The sequence below is a fragment of the Microcebus murinus genome, chromosome 8 (assembly GCF_040939455.1).
Source record: "Microcebus murinus isolate Inina chromosome 8, M.murinus_Inina_mat1.0, whole genome shotgun sequence".
NCBI classification, from domain to species: Eukaryota; Metazoa; Chordata; class Mammalia; order Primates; family Cheirogaleidae; genus Microcebus; species Microcebus murinus.
The window spans coordinates 91,595,602-91,614,556 of NC_134111.1; the positions used below are offsets into that span (position 1 = coordinate 91,595,602).

The 18,955-nt window shown below is 38.8% G+C and overlaps 1 protein-coding gene across 2 annotated transcripts in view; it reads right to left on the reverse strand.

Annotated features, from left to right (window-relative positions):
• EPHA4 (EPH receptor A4) overlaps positions 1-18,955 on the reverse strand; it is a 136,560-nt gene that overhangs the window by 73,099 nt on the left and 44,506 nt on the right. The window lies entirely within an intron of this gene.

Genomic DNA, 18,955 nt, shown 5'->3' on the forward strand with positions numbered 1-18,955 from the left:
CACGCTTTAAGGGTCATTAACATTCCTGGTCAGGTGACACGGAGCCCTATGGAAGAGATTTTCTTAAAACTGGTGGCATCAAGTAAAATCACAGTTAAAGTTTACTGAACACCTTTTTATGTGTCAGTCCCCTTTATAGCCTCGTGCTGTTTAGTCCCTACAACATTCCTTTTCATAGGCGCTATCTTTACCTTACAAATGAGGAATTTCAACTCTGTGCAGTTAATTACCAGCGCAAGACCATGCATCTGGTAACCATCGGGAACTAGCATAGACCCCAAGTGTTCTGCCCTCAAAGCCTGTATACTTAGCCACATGCCTATGGAATTTGAGAGTGTGGTCCTTAACCAACCAGTTGGAAGTGTATCCAAGTGCTAACAAAAAAATTGGTTGGTGATTATTTCCTAATTACAGCTACAGAAAGAACCAAATCAAAAAACCAACAAAAGCGACCAAGTAAGAAAAGCTAAGAGTTTGTAAGGCACAGGTCACCGTTTCAGAGCAAAACCATAAAAGCCACCAACTGTAGATTCTGAAATACAATATGCTAAAGAAATTTTTTTTTTGAGCAGCAAATACTTTGTGTTTATTTTCAAGTTAATGAAACACTCCTGGTTTTCCCCCGTCTCCAATTTTTCAGCACCCGTCCCCCGCAATGCACACACCTCCCGAGAGGCCGGTGCGGGGAACATGGGCCATATAGTTCTTTGTGCACCTGACATGCTTTCCATGACTTCATCTTCATAAACATCATACTGACACTGAGGACTACTTTTCCTAATGTGGAAAAACTCACTAATTTGGTGAAAACTCATAATAAAAAATAATGACTAGGGCCTTGCTTCTCTTATTTTTTCTTGCCCTATGCCTTTCATGGTCAGCTCCCAAATCTGTCTCAACCTAAAATAAAAATTGACCAACACCATGAGTATTAAACCCACAGAGACCAAGGCCATTAAAAAGAAAGTTATTCCATGACACCAGAGGTTAAAAGGGAATGTGACAGTTGCCCACAATCTCTGCAGCGTGATTCACTCTCAATTCTATTTATCACGTCCTTAGGAGGTGTGTATCACAGAAACACCAGCTGGAGGAAGGACCCATCAGACATTTTTCATGGGTCTGGCCACCAGAACAAACCAACCATGCTAGCAACCCAGCAGATCTTACTGAAATGAGTAGATACAAAGAGATCCACACAGCTGTTTGATTCTCTGTGGAGATCTGGCCATAATCCCTCCACTGCTTCCCCTCCATCAAGAATCGGTATGGCTTCCAGTTGGAGTCTGTTCCTCTCACTTGCATATCCTGTTGGCATTTTCTTAATCATACGCTTGTAATGGCAAGCGGAAAGGGAGTTTAGCAGGAGCTCAGAAAGGCATACAGTTACTTCACTCTTATTAACTAAAGTTGTTTATGGAATTTCCTTTAACGAGCCAGAAGTTTATGACGTGTGGAGCACCGACAATAAAAGTGCTCGGAGATCAATCTCTCCCTTATTTTTGCTTTCGTCTTTCACTGGACCGGAGCATCTTAGAAAAACAAGTTGCTCTGATGGCTGAGATTTATGTGTCTCAAGTTTATACACATTGCATAATTAGATAAGGTTCAACTTGCAAGGTGCTCTTTGGTCATGCTTAAGATGGCCCCAGGGTTTCGATTAAAATCAGAAACCCCTGCTTAGGCAGGAAGAAGCCCTGGGGGTCGCCTGGCCTTCCCACATCAAACACAACGAGTCTCTGAACACAAACGCAAACCCACTGGGTCCCACCTGGCACTCAGTGAGTCCTAGCTGACAAAAGTGACTTGTGGCATCTCCCGTTAGAACTGCCAAGAAGGCGCAAATTGCTTTTATTTCTTCACATCTGAATGTTTGAGGAAAACGCTGCATGTTACTACTGACTGATTCCTGGGCACCTCCACTTCATCAAGCATCAAAATCTAAAAACTCACAGTGAGAGTGGGAGATCTGCGATGGAAAAAATTGGCCAATGACTGATCGTTGCAATGTCAAAACATCGCGTTTGAAAAGCTTGTAAGAAAAAAAAAAAAAAAAGCATTGCTGTTTCCTCAACTTCTGTTCTTATGTGACTACTTCCAGTTAAAAAATAAACTCATAGTTCACAAAAATCAAATTGGAAAATGTTTCTCCTAATTTCTTTAAATTTCTTAAAGTGCAAAAATTCGGGGTATATATTATGTGAATTTAAGCACAAATACATATGCAAGCTTATATATTTTTTTTCTATTTTTCCTCAATGCTAGTATTAATATACTACCAATAACAAAATATATGTGAGTTCATTTAGGAACACAGACTTTTACACCAATTTGGAAAATTGAAGACTGCTGTTCTTTAAACACGCTGACTATTTTTACTCTTTTCCTCTTGCTTTTACAAGCGCAAGCAGAAAATACAAAATTGTCATTGTGCTATTCTCGGCAGCCCTTGCTACCCTTAACACATTCTTTTGTCTTCAACCACATTAAGACCATGTTATTAATATTTCAGGATTCTTAGAAAGGCTCTCTCAAAATATAGTAGTGGCTTTTCATGCACACAACCATTTCGCTGCCTACAGTCCAAATGACCTACTAAATTGATGGTTCAGTACATTTCTTTGCTCTGTGTGGTGCACAGCCTTCTGGCATCTGGTGCATAAATGTGTAAGTACATTCTGCATTTATTCACCACTTACTTACATCTTAAAATTTTCACTACCTCTTTCATTCTAAGCAAAACCCCTGTGAAAGATGTACTTGGCATTACAAGCACTGACACGTGTTATTATTTCCCATCATTCTCTTTTAAGTGAGAACTGTTAACGCTGTATTTCTGAATACTAATGGTTTGGTAAGCCAGTCTAGAGAACAGTCCCAAGTGCAAGCTCCAGAAACATCTTTCTCCTTCCCTCTTTCCAGGGAGGCTTCCTTAGATGAGGGACCAGATGAATGAGCCCCTTACTTGGCCCCCTGAATATGCCATTGTGAGAAAATTAGTTCACATGTGCGATACAAACTTCGCATTCAATTCCTTTAGCTTTGCCTTAATTAGTTCTTTCTGCTGACTTCAAATAAAACAAGAAGGTGGAGGTTATGGAGGAGGAAGAAAAACTCTTTTCTTTCATTGGCTCACCCACTACCATAATAAGGTTGCATTTGAAGATAGTCTTCAGTAGAGTTTCCTTGTAGAATACGTATATATAATTACATTTAGTTAAAGACAAAAATGTTTTTAAAAGTAGCAGAGCATCTTTTGGATTTCTTGGTGTATAGATGTGTGTACATGAAGGTGTAGTGTCCAATTTAATGAGCTGATTATACTTACTCTTTAGAAGATATCCTATGTAGATGGTTATGGTGATTTTTTTAGAGAAATATAGAAAGACTGATAGCACTTGATTGTCTTTATAGTTCATTTCTTAACCAATTGAGTTTGTACAAATAGCTACTAATAGCAATTGTGATGACAAATATCAGGCATCCATTGAGTATTTACTGTATTTGCATGCATTATTTCATTCAATCGTCACAATTAATTCTGTGAACTTGAGGGACTATCACTATTCCCATTTTGCAGATGAAGAAACTGAGGGTTTAAAGTCACTTTCCCAAGGTCACACAGTTCAGTGGTGAAGTTAACAGCATCTAACTCCAGTGTTTATGTTCTTCTAAAGGTTTGTATATACATACTTTTAAGTTGCACAGGGTTAGGACTACCCTTCAGCAAAAACGTGGCTAGGATATAATGGAGGGGCTGGGATGTGGAGGTGGTTCCAAGACCCAAACAAGTAAAACATCTCATTAATAAATTTTATATTGATTACATATTGAAAGCAATGATATTCTGAATAAAGTTAAAGAAATTATATCATTACATTTAATTTTACCTTTTTACAAAATTATTTTTCAGTGTGGTCACTATTAAGTTATTATGTATGAAATGTCTGAATTCCTCAAGTACTAAGTTTTACAGTTGATACCTCTGAGATTTCACTTTCACACTTCTTGTTTTATTTTTATTGTGTAGGTATATCCTAAGTCTTTCGAACACACATTTTGGCTTGTGATTATCTTTCAAATTTTTTTAGAGAAACTTTTGTAAAACCATAGACAAGTCAAAAATTCATGTTATTTTCAAATATGAGTTCCTTGGTGCAACCAATGCAGCACAGATAGCTCAAAATACCAAAGAAGTGCTTGGGAAGGATGTAGGTAATGAAGGCACAGTATGTTGATGGTCTGGGGAGTTCTGTCCTGGTGATTTTAATCTTGAAAATGAGCCACACAGGCAACTTGAGACCAAGCTGGATAAAGATGAGCTGAAAGCTGTAGTGGAAGCGAATCCATCTCAAATTACACGTGAATTAGCAGCAACGTTTGACATCACTATTCTAACAATATTGGACCATTTGAAACAAATCAGCAAGGTAAAGAAGCTGGATAGATGACTACCACATGAATTATATGAGCAGCATAAGAGAAATTGCCTCAAAGCTTTCCTTTCTTTTCTGTCACAACATAAAAGCAATATGATGAAAAATGGATTCTTTTTGACAATCACAAGCATTCAGCACAATGGTTGGATAAAGATGAAGTGCCAAAACACAATCCAAAACCAAATATTCATCCAAAAAAGCTAATGATGTCTGTGTGGTGGTCCAGCACTGGTATTACCCACTACAGCTTCATGAAACCTGGTCAATCAATTACAGCGGATGTCTACTGCAACCAGTTGGATGAAATGGTCAGGATGCTTGTAATTAAGCAGCAGAACTGGGTCAATAGTGACAGGCCAATCCTCTTGCAAGACAACACTTGACCACATGTCCCACAAACAATGCTACTCAAACTACAAAGGCTGAACTTGGAAACTCTCTGTCATCCACTGTATTCACCAGACCTTGCACCAACTGACTACCCCTTCTTCCATGCATTGGACCACTTCTTGCAAGGAAAAATATTCAATTCTCAACAAGCTGCAGAAAACACCTTTTGTGACTTCATCAACACTTGCTCTCTAGCCCTCCTCGCTGCTGGCATAAACACGCTACCATTAAGATGGCAAAACTGTGTCAATAGTTTAGGCACATACTTTGATTAATTGCACTGCTTCTTGCTTGAGATATAATAAACTACGCTTTTGATTCAAAATTGGACATTTTATATTTAGTGACCTAATAAAAAACTTAAAATGGCCTATGTGGCTTGGGTTATATTTCTATTGGGCAATGCTGCTCTAGAAAGTAGAGCATTAAGTCTTGTGTGTGTGCTCATGTGTGCACACACGTGCACTCCTGCAAATGCAGGACACTGAATGTGATGAGAGACGCATCACAATCACCCAAGGACCTGTTCCCATAACCTACCCTGAGCCTACCTCAAAGAATATCATTTTTTCCTGAAATACTGCTCACTTGAAAAACCTAATTTGAGCTATAGTTCTAACAAATAGACATTAATTAATGAGGATTTAGTTAAAAATTACCTCCCCAGGTAACAAATTTGTGTTTTAATATGGAGTTTCCTGAAGGTATAAACTGAAATTCTGACAGTAACTATCGGGGAATTTGAACCATTTATGCAAACTAGTCCCCAAGGAATATTCGGCAAAGGGAGCTTACATGTCTCTCCAACCTTATCTTGTGGGCATGATATTAGGTACACACTTCCAAACAGGTTTGATGGAGATCTCTGCCTTTTGTGTACTGGATATACAGTATATCTAGTATGCTTAGGAATCTATTTTAGAAATATCAAAGCCACTTAATGAAAGCCACTTAATGAAAGCCACTTAATATCAAAGCCATTATTGAATTAGTTCTTTGATTAATTGCTCACTTATCAGACTATTTATTATATTAATAATATAAAAAATAGGAAATATCTGTCAAAAAGGGTGCCGCTTTGAAGTTTTTGTAAAAATGTAGAAGTCCTAGCCATCTTTGGGAAATCTATCAACATTAACTAAGAGACTTTCCATAGTACAGATGGAAAAACGGAGGCAGAGAGACTAAAGATTTACCCAAGGCAAGGTTGATTTTCTAACCCAGGCAATGCTGCTTGAACCAATATGTGCAGATCTCTTTTTTTTACTTTTCAAACCTACAGGGTGAAGATGGACAATTGCTACAGATCTGTTGTTGGACTTATATGATTCTAGTCAACTCACAAATAGCAAAATGTGGCCAAACTCTGGCTAATCCATATTGTGTAAATCACCTGTATTCCACAACTGGTTTTACTGCTATATGCTGAGAATCATTAAAATTTTTATTGTTTAAGGAAACTTAAAGATCATTTTCTCCAGGGATTGGCAAATATTTCTATAAAGAACCAGAGCCCAAGAGGAAGACCAAGGATATTATGAGGGTACTTATGGAACAAGAAAGAAAATAATTTTCACAATTTTCTTTAGTGATAGAATTCAAAATATAATAGTGATTAATTACCTTTTTTGTGATACAGATTTACTAATGAGGAGAATGGAATTTTTTCTTGGAGAGAGAACATTTCATTTAATGGAGGTTCAAAGAAAGTGTTCACTATTACTAAATCAATTGCAAATGTCATCTCTAAAAAACATTCTTAGCTCTCAAATCATACAAAAACCAGTAGCTGGCCACAATGGGCCTGGGGCCATATTTTGCTGACCACTGATCTAGTTGGACGTGTTCATTTTCGAGATAAATGACTTGCCCACAGTTCCTCTTTATAGCTATGCCAGGATCAAGTCTGGAATCCATAGTTCCTTGATCTCTGTTACCCTGCAGTGCCTCCCTGAGTTTTGAATGACACATTTTAATAAAGAGCACTTTTTTACCATTGCTGCAAAAGGGTAAACTTTCCATCAACTATCTTACTGGAAAAACTGATGTGACTCAGTGCTATTATAAGTAAAACCATTTTTAAAGTGTTTTTTTTTTCCCCCTTGATTAAATGATGTAGCATGATTTGGGTGATATTCATTCCTGCATCCCCTTTTTGGAATTTCTTTCAGGCACTTAAATTTCTGCAATTATATATTATGATTAATTTTACATTTACATTGTTTTAGGGTTTTTCTTCCCTGGAAATCTTGAGCTTGAACCATTTTCATGGTTCATGAAATAACCATGAAATAAGAGAATAACATTGAGCCTTGGTTTCTGAGCCAATCAGCTCATGGAACAACTATAACAGCAGTCAAAATGTTTTGTATTGATGACTGATATAAACACATGATGCCATAATGTTCTGCCTGTGAAGATGGTTTACTCCCAACCTCAAGTCAGGGATGAAGACATAAACAAAAAAAGTGTTTGAGAGCTTTGAAAGATGGGACTGGTCTCTTAGATTACTCTAAGTGTGGCCTAAGGTCTAGTTTGGGTCATAGAGTTAACTAAAGAAAAGCCTTTAGACTGAAGATGACTTGGATCCAAATTTAGGTAGAGTGCCAAACTTCTAATCTCAGCAGCTTCTGATCTTTCTTCTCAGACTCTAGCATACATCAGAATAACTCAGAAGACTTATGAAAAGACCAATTGCTGGCCCCCAATCTGAACTTAAAATGTCCTGGTGAGGCCTGAGAATTTGCATTTCTTATTAACTCCCAGGTTAATGACAATGCTGCTGGTCCACAGGGACAACACTTTGAGAACAACTACAAAACTGTAAAGAGACCCATCTCTAAGTAAAAGCATCAAAGTGCAGTTTGTCTCAAATAAGCTCAAACCACCCCATCTTTTTTTCCAAAATCCAAATGCTATAGGGCCTGTATTTTGTTTTGTTTCACTTTGTTTTGTTGAGTCTCACTTTGTCACCCAAGCCGAAGTGCAGTGCAGTGGTGTCATCATAGCTCACTGAAATCTCAAACTCCTAAGCTCAAGCAATCCTTCTGTCTCCATCTCCCAAGTAGCTAGGAGTACAGGCACACATCACAATGCCCAGCAAATCTATTTTTTGTGGAGACCAGTTCTCACTATGTTGCTCAGGCTGGTCTCAAAAAGCAATCCTTCCACCTCAGCCTCCCAAAGTGCTGGGATTACAGGTGTGTGCCACTATGCTTGGTCACCATGCCTGGTCCCTATGGGCCAAATTATTATCAAGAGAAGAGTAATTGGTTTTGGAGTTGGGAGGAGGCAACTCCCAACTTCAGAAATGTCAGAAATCTGACATTTTTGAAATATGAAGAATAAATGAGTTCCTTATAAAATTTAAATTATTCTTCAAATCAATATAAGTACACCTGCAGTGCCCCCAACATTATAAAACAGAGCCTGGGATAGAATATTGTTATACAAATGAATTTCTCCAAAAGAAAAAGGAAAAGAGACAGGGCTCGCACACAGAACTCTGTTATGTTAAAGGTTACATTGTAAAATTCAAAGACAACTTACTAAATTAATACTGTCTCAAATAAGTTGTCCTCTGATATCAACACTGTGAACTCATCGTTGCTGGTTTTGATACTATGTTTCACAACTTATTAAATGGCACAATTAATTCCCATTTGTTTGATTTCAAAACACTCTTTTTCTGTTTTCTGTAAGTTTAGGACGATAAACTCTGATGAATGTTAAAAATTACTAGGTAATTAAACTTAATTATTTTGGGATTTTTGTTGCCCTCTGCAGAAACTACTTTTCAAAATTATCCCATTCATACAAAGTTTTACTTTCTCTAGTCCAACAGCTGAGAAATTTGGAAAAATGTACTGTGTTGTTTTGAGGACTCTCACCTGATGCTGGTCTTTAGTATCTTCGGGATATTATTTTAAAACGACTTTTGGGGAGATGGTAAAGACAAAAAGGTTCAGATAAATTTAAATATTTCCTTTTTGGTTACCTCAACCAAGTTTATAAAGGAATATAACAGATATCCATTTAGAAAGGTTAAGATATTTAGAACAGAGATGTTTTATAATCAACAACAGCAAGAATGTAAGAATGACAAAAGCAAAAAATAAATTATAAAGAAATCACTGGTTGTTTTCTACCTAACATTCATACTCACTGTCTGATTTCTTTTTATGCTTCATAATAATTTATAGCAGGGGCACGGTGACACATAATGGAAAAGGCCTGAATTTCAGTCTGGAGTGACAGAGACCTGAATTTTGTTCTTAGCCCTGCCATTTATTAGGTGTGTGAACAAACTATCACCCTGAATTTCAATTTTTTTCATCTGCAGGACTGATATGGTGATTCAATGGGACAATCCACTTGAGAATAAATCACAGTGTGTGGTGTGTATTAGTGACTCACTAAAAGGATAACTTGCTATTATTACTTGTAATATTACTATAACCTGGTGTAACTGGCTTCATGAGATAAAGATGGGAATAACTCATGTTGTTTTTTTTTTTTAATCTCAGGTTTTTTGTTTTGTTTTTAAATAAGACTGAATATAATTTCTAAAACACTATAGGATACCTTGTCCATTATTTTTTTTATTTTCTCTGTTATTAACACAAGGAAGAAACCCAAGATTGAATTCATAGCATCCACAGCTTATTTAGTAACCATAGGCAAGATGAGTATCAGGTAAAATTTATTTTTATTGAAAAATGTAAACAATTTTTAAAATTAAATAAATCACTGGGTTGGGCTTTGAGGTTTCTTCCTCCAGCATGCTACAATTTTCTACCTTCCTTCTTGTTCCATTGTTTCCCCTCTTACCTTGGAGCTAGCTTTCAGAAACACAGACAAGGGGAAAAAGGACAGAAAAAAACCATGCTGAAAATTGACTTGCTCTTTCAAGTCCAGAATTACAGTATAATTCCATAAATAGGTGGGTAATTCTAAAAATGTCAGACATAGATAGTTTTCACAAAAGATGCAGTAAATTCTCTAGAAACAAATTCATAAAGTCTGCTAAATCTAAATGAAATCCATAAAAATTATTGAACATAAACAAAAAGTATGCAATGGAGAGATAGATAACTTGCTATCTTCCCATCTTGCCTTTAAAACACACAATCTATTCGAGGAGCTATTTCTATTTGGTGAATTTGGAGGGAGCGAGCTTGAACAGTAGAGGTTTCAAAGTAAACAAAGTTCAACTAGATGACGAAGAGAAGCAAATGAATTAGGAGACTCAGCACATTTACAAGACCTAATTCCATTGTCAGAAATTCTTGCCTAAAAGCAGCCCTGCCCCATACATGTGTAAAGGTAATGGGAGTGAAGATTGCTAGCTCCTGTCTCTGGCTGGTAATCTTGGGCTCCTCTCTCATCAGGGTTCCATACAAAGGCAATGAGCCTTCTGAATTTACAGGGACATGATGGATAGGACAAGTAAAAAGGCATCATGCTTTCTGTTCTGAAGCCCGGAGGTTGCTGCTGGGTTTGACAAAAGTGCTGACAGAAACTTTTACTTAGTTTGATCATTGAAGTTTTGTCTAAGGTAGAAGCTACTATGAATTTGTCATAAGTGACATAGAGCATTATTAGAAATAAATAAATTATTTCAATTAGATAAGAGATGACAATTTAAAAATAGAAAGCAGTAGCAACCTGTAATCACAATATATATATATACATATATTTTTTAAAAATGTATTTCCTTAAAGATCTTTTATTCCTGTTCTAATCTTTGTTCCAATTCTCCCACTTCCAGCATTGAAAATTTGCTACACATAAAAAAGAAAATCGTGGATTTCAATAGTGCCTTAGAAGACAATAAATTCAGGGAAACAGTCTAATCCCTAGAGCTCTACACATATTTTGTGTTTTTCCCCCTTTTTCTCTTATACCTGAATTTCATATCACAATGAGTACAACTTTCTTTGATAAACACTCAAAGAAATATTAATTGAAGTTTTTTTTTAATTTATTGATTCTGTTGAAGATATAAATTCAAGTGGATTGAGCAGAATTTAACTGAATGCCCCTATGACAATGTTGTAAGGTCATAAAAAAGATGTAATGTGTTTGCCTAATGCCTAATATGTTGAAGTTTATATTAGAAATGGAAACTAATAAAAACCAAAGATCACAAATGACCACCATGCAAAGCAAAACCAAGAAAACCAAATACTTTAGATGAGCTAAATGCAGAAAGCGTTTAATCATGCTAAAAAACTAATCCCTGCCTTTAATTTGAATGTAAAATTACTGAAAATATCTGGAAATACTTTTGAAAGATTTAAATAAGTGCTGCCATATAAACTATCAATCCTCACCACAGATAGCACATCAATCACAGCCATGGCATGCAAATCAGGAACCATTAACACCCAACTTGATTACCCAAGACATTTCAAGAGGCTCAGGCTTTCTGATGAGTTGCTATTGTCTTCTTCACTCTTTGATATTTGGGGTACATAAAGACTAGTGGCTCATTACCCATCCACTGATTACAGATAGCAGGTCAGAGCACTGAATAAAGCAGCTGTTCTTTTCTTCCACTCCTCACACTACCCCAGCTGAATTTAATACGGGGGTCTATGCAGATTAGCATCATTATGTAAAAATTTCATCCATTACTAGGTATGTGTACTTATTCATTCATTGGGCCATTCATGTTTTAGCAAACATTTATTAAGCTTCTACATAATAATAGTAATAGCAATAATGAGAGTGACTATTTATTGAGCACATACTAAGATCTAAGGGGCTGAGAATATGCAGCTGTTGTCTTCAGGGAGGGGGCAGGCTACTGCTCCCACTCACAGCTTAAGGAGTGCTCTCTGGCAGAGGTACCTGCAGAAATTTATGGGGATCTTTCCTCTGCACCTAACGCAGACTGTCTGCTTGTAGATAAAACCATCTGCAAGAATAGGTGACCCCCAAGTATCACCTGAAGTAAAAGAGTTTAGCCAGGAAGATGGTTCCACCCAGAAGAAGCTAAAATAATAGTTAGTGACCGCCAACCTAGAGCAGTCTGCTGTGGCAGGCACAGTGGGTATTTACTACACTGATTTAGACAAGGACTCTCTTTTTAGGGAGATCACGGCCCACTTGGAGACATAAGTATTTCCCGTCATTAACTTCATGTATATCCTTTACTTGCTTAGTTTCGCTCTTTATTTAAAAATAAAGGTCGTACGTGAGACTGGGAAAGAATGAAATATGTTCTGAAGCCAGGACCAGACCAAGGGAAACACGTGTTAAATAATTATTTGATTAACTCCAGCAGCGTTGCTAGTCATTGTCATCCAAACGACTTTATAGCCTGAATTGTCAGGAATCATGATTTATGCGGCTGAAATGACTGGAGTAATAACTGCTCAGTGTGCCTCTCCTTTTTGTTATGTTGATGGAGCTTGAGAATTAAAAAAAAAAAAAAAAGAGGAACAGCTTTAAAAGACTGAATTCCCCAATGTTACGGTTATTAGCCATGCATTATGATTCTCTGCTGAGGTTTTTGATCACGGGTCCCCTTGTGGTTTATTTTAAAAAATTAGTCATATGTATTGAGAATTTTTTGGAAGAGAATTTTAAAAGTCTGAGTATACATGATAAAAAAAGTGATTTATATTGAACAGATATGATCAGGTTAAACATCTGTTTTTTGTATTACATGTAGTCCCTTAATGATTTTATATAACTTTCTGCCAGCATTTATATGTGTTTGACTATTGCAACATTCTTATGCCTGAGGAGAACAAAATAAAAATTCTCAAGGAGTTCCCTGAAGAGACCAAGTCTAGACCAAGTGAAATTTACAGGGAATTTGAACTGTCTGTTTTTGGTACAGTACAGAGGAAGTCCCAGGGACGGTAGCAAAGGCCAGGAGCCCAAACACTTGGGATGACATACGATGATCTTGCTATTACACAAAATAGTGCTACCAACCCACCCTCTCCCACTGATTCAGTTACAATTCTGCAAGGTGGGGGTGCGGGGGTGGGGGTGGCTTGCAAATCTATTTGATGCATTCTTAGCTCATCAGCTTGATGGATCATTGTCCCAAGAAATTGGTTGAAATTGCTAGCAGAAATATGCAGCGTGACGGTGGAGAGCTCATCTGCACCCACCTTGACAAGGATGACATAGCAACTTGGCAGGCTCACCTGTGAGCTTTCTATAGGACCCCATGCACAAAAGGGAAGGGAAGGGAGCTGCTCATTTAAGGGCTCCACTCCAAAGCACTATGATGATTTTTTGCTTCCATTGATCTGCTCTTACAAAACACAAAAGGCTCCTTCATCTCTAGATGCTCTTTACCGTGTGGCAAGTGGAGTTGGTCCCACTCTTGGGGGGATCCGGGAGGTTCTAGAGGATTTGCTTTAGCAGCTTCAGCTTTCTCTATCAACAGTTTGATTTCAGGAGAAAGGGCAAGAAGCCAAAAGTGCTTACGGATGAATTCTTTGTCCCTTTTGGGTGCAGCTGCCACACACTGATGACATATAAGTGTGTGTTATTTTTTTCTTTTATTGGGAAGGATTATCAGTTAGGTCAGTAAATCTCTTCCAGGTATAGATCGTAAATCACAAACAAGGATGCAGCGGAAATATCAAGTCATAATCTGCTCTTTTGTCCATATCTCATCCCAAATATTAAACATGAGCAATCAGGAGGAAAATCGATATTAATAATAACAAAAACAAGACCAGAACACAATGCTGACATGTTCTGAAAGTGTTGGGGTCATGAAGGAACTAAAAGTGGCACAATTGCCCTTCGTAAAGTATGGATGAGATAGAAACCAGAACCGAATTGTTTAAAGAAAGCAAAAGAACAAATGAGGCCTCTCGTCAAACACAAAAGAACTACATATTACTAACAACCTAAATTCATAAAAATTATGCACATAAATTTAGTCACTCCAAGCAGATCTCTAGACCAACCTTCAAAAATAATTACAAAAGGCGTGGGAAGTCAAAAACTTTTTCTAGGATTTTATTTCCAAGATATAACCTATCTAGATTAAAGGAACATAGTTTGCTATCTCTTTACTAATTGCTGTTCCTTTCTGTACATCATAAAGCTGTTGAAAATCATTTAAAAACCCCTTCCAATCAGCCATCAAAAGTGAACTTTTGTGTCTGAAAAAATGACACCATAAGAAGATCTGCATTTTATTTATTAGAATAGAAAAATTTTTCCTCTACCCCTGAGGCAGGATCATTCTCAAAGAGGCTTGATTTGAACAGGTGGGGCTGGGGGCAGGGGGAAGATGAAGTCATAAATTTTTTCTCCAGAAAAAAAAAAGAAAACAGCAGTAACAATTTTGGCAGGTGGATGATCACCTCCATGAACAAAATATAGCTGTTTTCCCCAAGGCTGTGTTAAGGTTACACTTGTCCTGTCAAAAACACACTCAAGAATCCATTCCACACATCTGTAGAAGTAGAGGAAGTGAATCCCAGAAACGCCAAGGACGGGAAGGGACTAGGCTCTGCAGGGAGAGACCCGGATTCCAGTCTGGCATTTAACAATTTACAGTTTCTAGGCCTCGATTTCCTCTGAGGGCACCAGACAAAATGATTTAACACATCTCTTTTCAAACCTTTAAAATTCCAAGTCTATACTGTTCCCATGATCTGATAGATGCAATGATTCTGAAATAAACTAAGATGTTTTAATAATCGCCAAAGTCACTTCCAATTTGCTCCAAATGCTCTTCAGCAGACAAGTCTGGGACCCGTCTCTGTCCTTCCAGGTTGGGTATGGGCTCATCACAGAACTCAGGGTCTGAGACCCACCACTTACCAGCACTGGGGCTGCTACCAAGGGACTAAGTTATGGGCTTGTCTACACAACATTTTTCTCCAGGAAATTTATCCCTTCAAACTCCTTATTGAACATTCTCTTACCTGTCTTAGCAGAGATTCCCAAGTGCTCCTGTGCTCTTTGTGCCACTTACTAAAAACCAGATCAGAAAAGAGAACAAGGGAGAGAAATGTCTTGTGTTGCCAAGGTTCTTTCATCCAGTGTCACTGAGCACCTGCATGTACGTGCCTGATGCAGGGAAGAGATGACTGACAAGGTCTGGTTTTCACGGAGCACACATTCTAATGGCAGGGATGGAATTAGCAGGAGAATAATGATGTGATGTGACGTAAAAGGGGCTGAAGGTGTGACGAGGAAGGCGTTGCACAGACACCCGAGTGACGACCCAAACTAAGAAAGGGCCAGCAAAGGTGAAGGTCTCATGGGAAAAGCATTCGAGGAAAAAGCGAAAGTTGCCACAGCCCTGTGGTGAGCATGTATTAGAGAGACAAGAAGGTGGTGACTGTCGCTGGGGAATGCTGCAAGAGCAATGCCAAGACTGAGATCTGAGAGGACATTCTAGGACGCATCAGAGGACCCAAACTCAGTAAGGAGTCTGGGCTTCATTCTCAGTGTGGCGACATGGTTTGCTAGAGATTTTCCAAAGATCCCGCTGGCTGCTGGTGGCTCATGGACCATAGGAAGTACTGTTAGAAGTGGGGGAGCACTTAGGAGGGTAACGGGGTCCAGGGGAAAGAGGAAAAGAGGACGGTCACCTGGACCAAGGAGAGGAGGTCGAGCTGAAAGTTGGGTTTCAAGTAAGTGGCATGAGGGACATGGTCACAAGATGTTCCTTTAAGTGGACTTAAGATTCCAAACAAGTGACATAGGAGCAAATTTTGATTTTCCCCTTGACTCTTTCCTTCAAAATGAGTCATGTCTGGATCTACCTGAGCAGACGGGGCCGTCACTTCCACCGCTAATTACAGCTCAAGAAACGCCTCCCGCATGTGCTACCACAACAACCTTTACGAGGTTGAGGCTGGTCACCAAGCCCTGGGTCCCCAGCCTCCAAGCCCTGGATCCTCACAGGTGGGCCAGCCACTCCTTGACAGCAGTGGCATGACAGCATCCACAGACTCTAAGTCGCCCGCCCAGGGGCCAGATTCCTCAGGGTGATTCAAACCGGAACTAAGAGTGCAGCTGAAAAGAATTTGTCAACAGCAACAGATGTAAACGAAGACTTATTAGGTTTCAAGTTGACATTAGGTAGCTGCTGGTGTGGGCAGTGCTGTGCTGTTTTTCAAGTGAGGTCTTCACTTTCCTGTTTCCCCACAGAGCTGAACTTGACCTAATTGAGAGGCAGCAGGCAGCTAGCTGGTTTCCAGGAAAACTGAGAAATTGAGCGGAATTTTTCAGATCTGAAACCGTTCAGGCCTTTTTTTTTCCTGATTGCTCTAGCTGTCATGGAACTCGGTCTTGCTCCTCCAGGGTAAAATGGTCTTCATCTCATCCCCAGCTTGTAAGACACGAGAATCCTCCCTGATGCCTGTAGCCTTGGTGACAAGTCTCTCCCTTACGGACCCACTCTCTACCCCTCCGTCTGCATGCTTGTCATGCAGTCATGAACTGTGTGTTTAGAGGTCTGTTGTCCACCTCCCTTGTAGAATACACCCCCGGCTCAGTGGCAGCAGCAAACATGCCTATCCTGTTTACTAATACACCTCTAGCACTTAGCACAGTGTCTTGTAATGGCAGTTGCTCACTATAAATACACAGACTAAATACATGGATGAGTGAATGAGCGATGACACAATTGCCTTTAAGCATCTAAATGTCTGGACACAGACAGCAACTCAGAACACCCCTCGCTGTGAACCGAGCTGTACAAAGCCCATTTCAGGTTTGCTTTCCTGTCCCCTGTGTTTCTTGCCATTGTGACTTAGATTTCCCTTCAAACAGCCTTGCCACATTATGAGGTCTGCCGAAGGTTGCCAAAAGGGAAGCAGAACAATCTTCCACGGGCAGGAGGCAAGAGGGTCTGCTGATAATGCTGAAAGGGCGGGAGGAGAGGGGGAGGGGAATCTAATGCCTTCTTGCTTGGGAGCACTTGTCCAACCCCCACCGCCCCCCAACAGAAGAGTAGAAAACTCATGGTTCAGATCACTCGACAAAAAATTAATCCAGAGAGCAGAGTCGTTTTGAAAAGTTAAAATATTTAGCTATAAATACTTTTCAGAGAAATGATAACAGTACAAGTTAGAGAGGGTGGGGTTGGTGGGGGAAGAAATAAGTCATATCAAAGGCAGCCTTGGGAGCCGGGGAGATAGGATACGAGATAAGTCCCTTTGCAGAGTTAGTCACACCCTCCCACATACAATTCACTTGGCAGAGATTCCTTTACTAACAAAGCAGGTGCATGTTTTAACCAAAAAACAGAGCAGTTTAACAGCTAGGGTGGCTATAAAAGTCATTTTATACAAAATTTTTTAGAAAGCATTCAAGGGGGCAGGATATGACAAGACATGATCCATAGGAAATCTGTGAATAGGAGGGTCCTATGGCCACAGAAGAAGCCCAAGTTTCCTCGTTGTACTTTAAATGATGCACAGTTTCTAAAACGGGGCATTTGGACCTTAAGTCAGAGACAACGGAGCTGACATTAATCCCAGGATTCTGTGGAGTGGAAAACAGATGGTGATTCCAAAGCAAGAGTCTGAGGGAAAGAGTGAGGTGGAGAAGAGGAAGGGGTATTCGGCAGTGAGAAAACCCATTTCCCTTCCTTCAGCTCTTCAGGCTAATCTGACAGAACTCCTGCTCCAGCTATAAAGACATCCTGCCTAGGAGACTCTGGCCCTGGCTCTGCCACTCAAAGGCAATCCTACAATTAACTATTCTCTAGGAAGGGAGACTCTCAGGGTTTTGGAATAATGTGCGTTAAAATACTTGCACAGAGTGGTGCACAACCAAATCAGCCTTTCTAACGCAAGGCAAAGAAAGGTTCTTAACTCATGACCCAAATAAGCAATAGCAGTTTACCTCCAACCTGCAGAGTGCCAGCCTGGCCCTTCCTATGTGTCCCCACCAAGATCTTTTTACTTCCTCTGTAGTTGCTCAATTTCTCTATCTCTCTTCTTTCCTCTTTTGTTTCCTTTTCTATTTCCTTTATTGGCCATTATCTAAATTTAAGGTTAATTTGTAAATACCCATCTTGTGTAATAAAAAAAAAATACATGATGTTCACATTGATCACGTCATTCCTGTGTTTAAAAACTCTCAGTGGCTCCCACTGTGTATGTCATACAATTCAAGCAGAAGAGTAGAGAGACTCAGGGGACCCCACAGCCAGCCTCAATTTGTCCCTCAAGCACCCTACAGTTCAATCCAACCAGACTGAGCGCCACTTGTTCTCATTTAGACTGTTCACACATTCCCCATCACCTACAAATAATGAAATCTTACCCTTTCTTCAAGGCCTGACGTCACCCACCACCTCTCCCATCAGGCATTACTCTATTCAGGAATAAGAATTCAAATTTATTTCTGTATGCACAACACTTCTGCTTTTATGCTTATTTGAACATTTATAATATTTATTTACTTTATCATACAGCAAGCAGACCCAGATACGTGTAACACGTATCCCCTCTAACACACACACACACACACACACACACACAGAGCACCTACTATCTTAAATGTAATAGATATGACTTTAGAAAGTGGGAGCTTTAAACATAATAGCCAAGTGTTTTGAGATTTTCCATTTTAATTTCTCTTCCCTCAAATCTTTTTTTTGAAAAGTCACATAATCTCTGATTTCCCCCTATGACTTGGTAACTATGAACCAATGAAAAGCATTTGTTGAACCCTTGTTTTCAAATCAAGGAAAAAAAAAAAAGAAAGGAACAAAAAGAAAGAATAAAAAAAATAGAGAAAATCATTTGTTGATGGAGTTCGTCCAGTTGATAAAGCACAATGAATCAAAAAGTTAGCTAAATATACCTATCCAATGACCAATCTAGAAATGGTATAAGGCAATAGATTGTTGTCACAGCAAAGTTCATTATTACAGAGATTTGAACATTGGGTGAAATAAGGTCCTCTGAAAACAAACTGGCATACTCAATAAACTCTCACTTTCGCCCTAAAACATGGCTTAAGCAGAGTTTCCCACACTTTATTTATGTTTCATTTTCACGAGTTTTGCCTTCTAAGAGTTCAATTATATTCTTGATATTTTTAAGTTAAAAAATCAATATCTTTTTAATAAATTGAAAGCAATGATAAAAATAAAATGCTAGTGATTAAAAAAA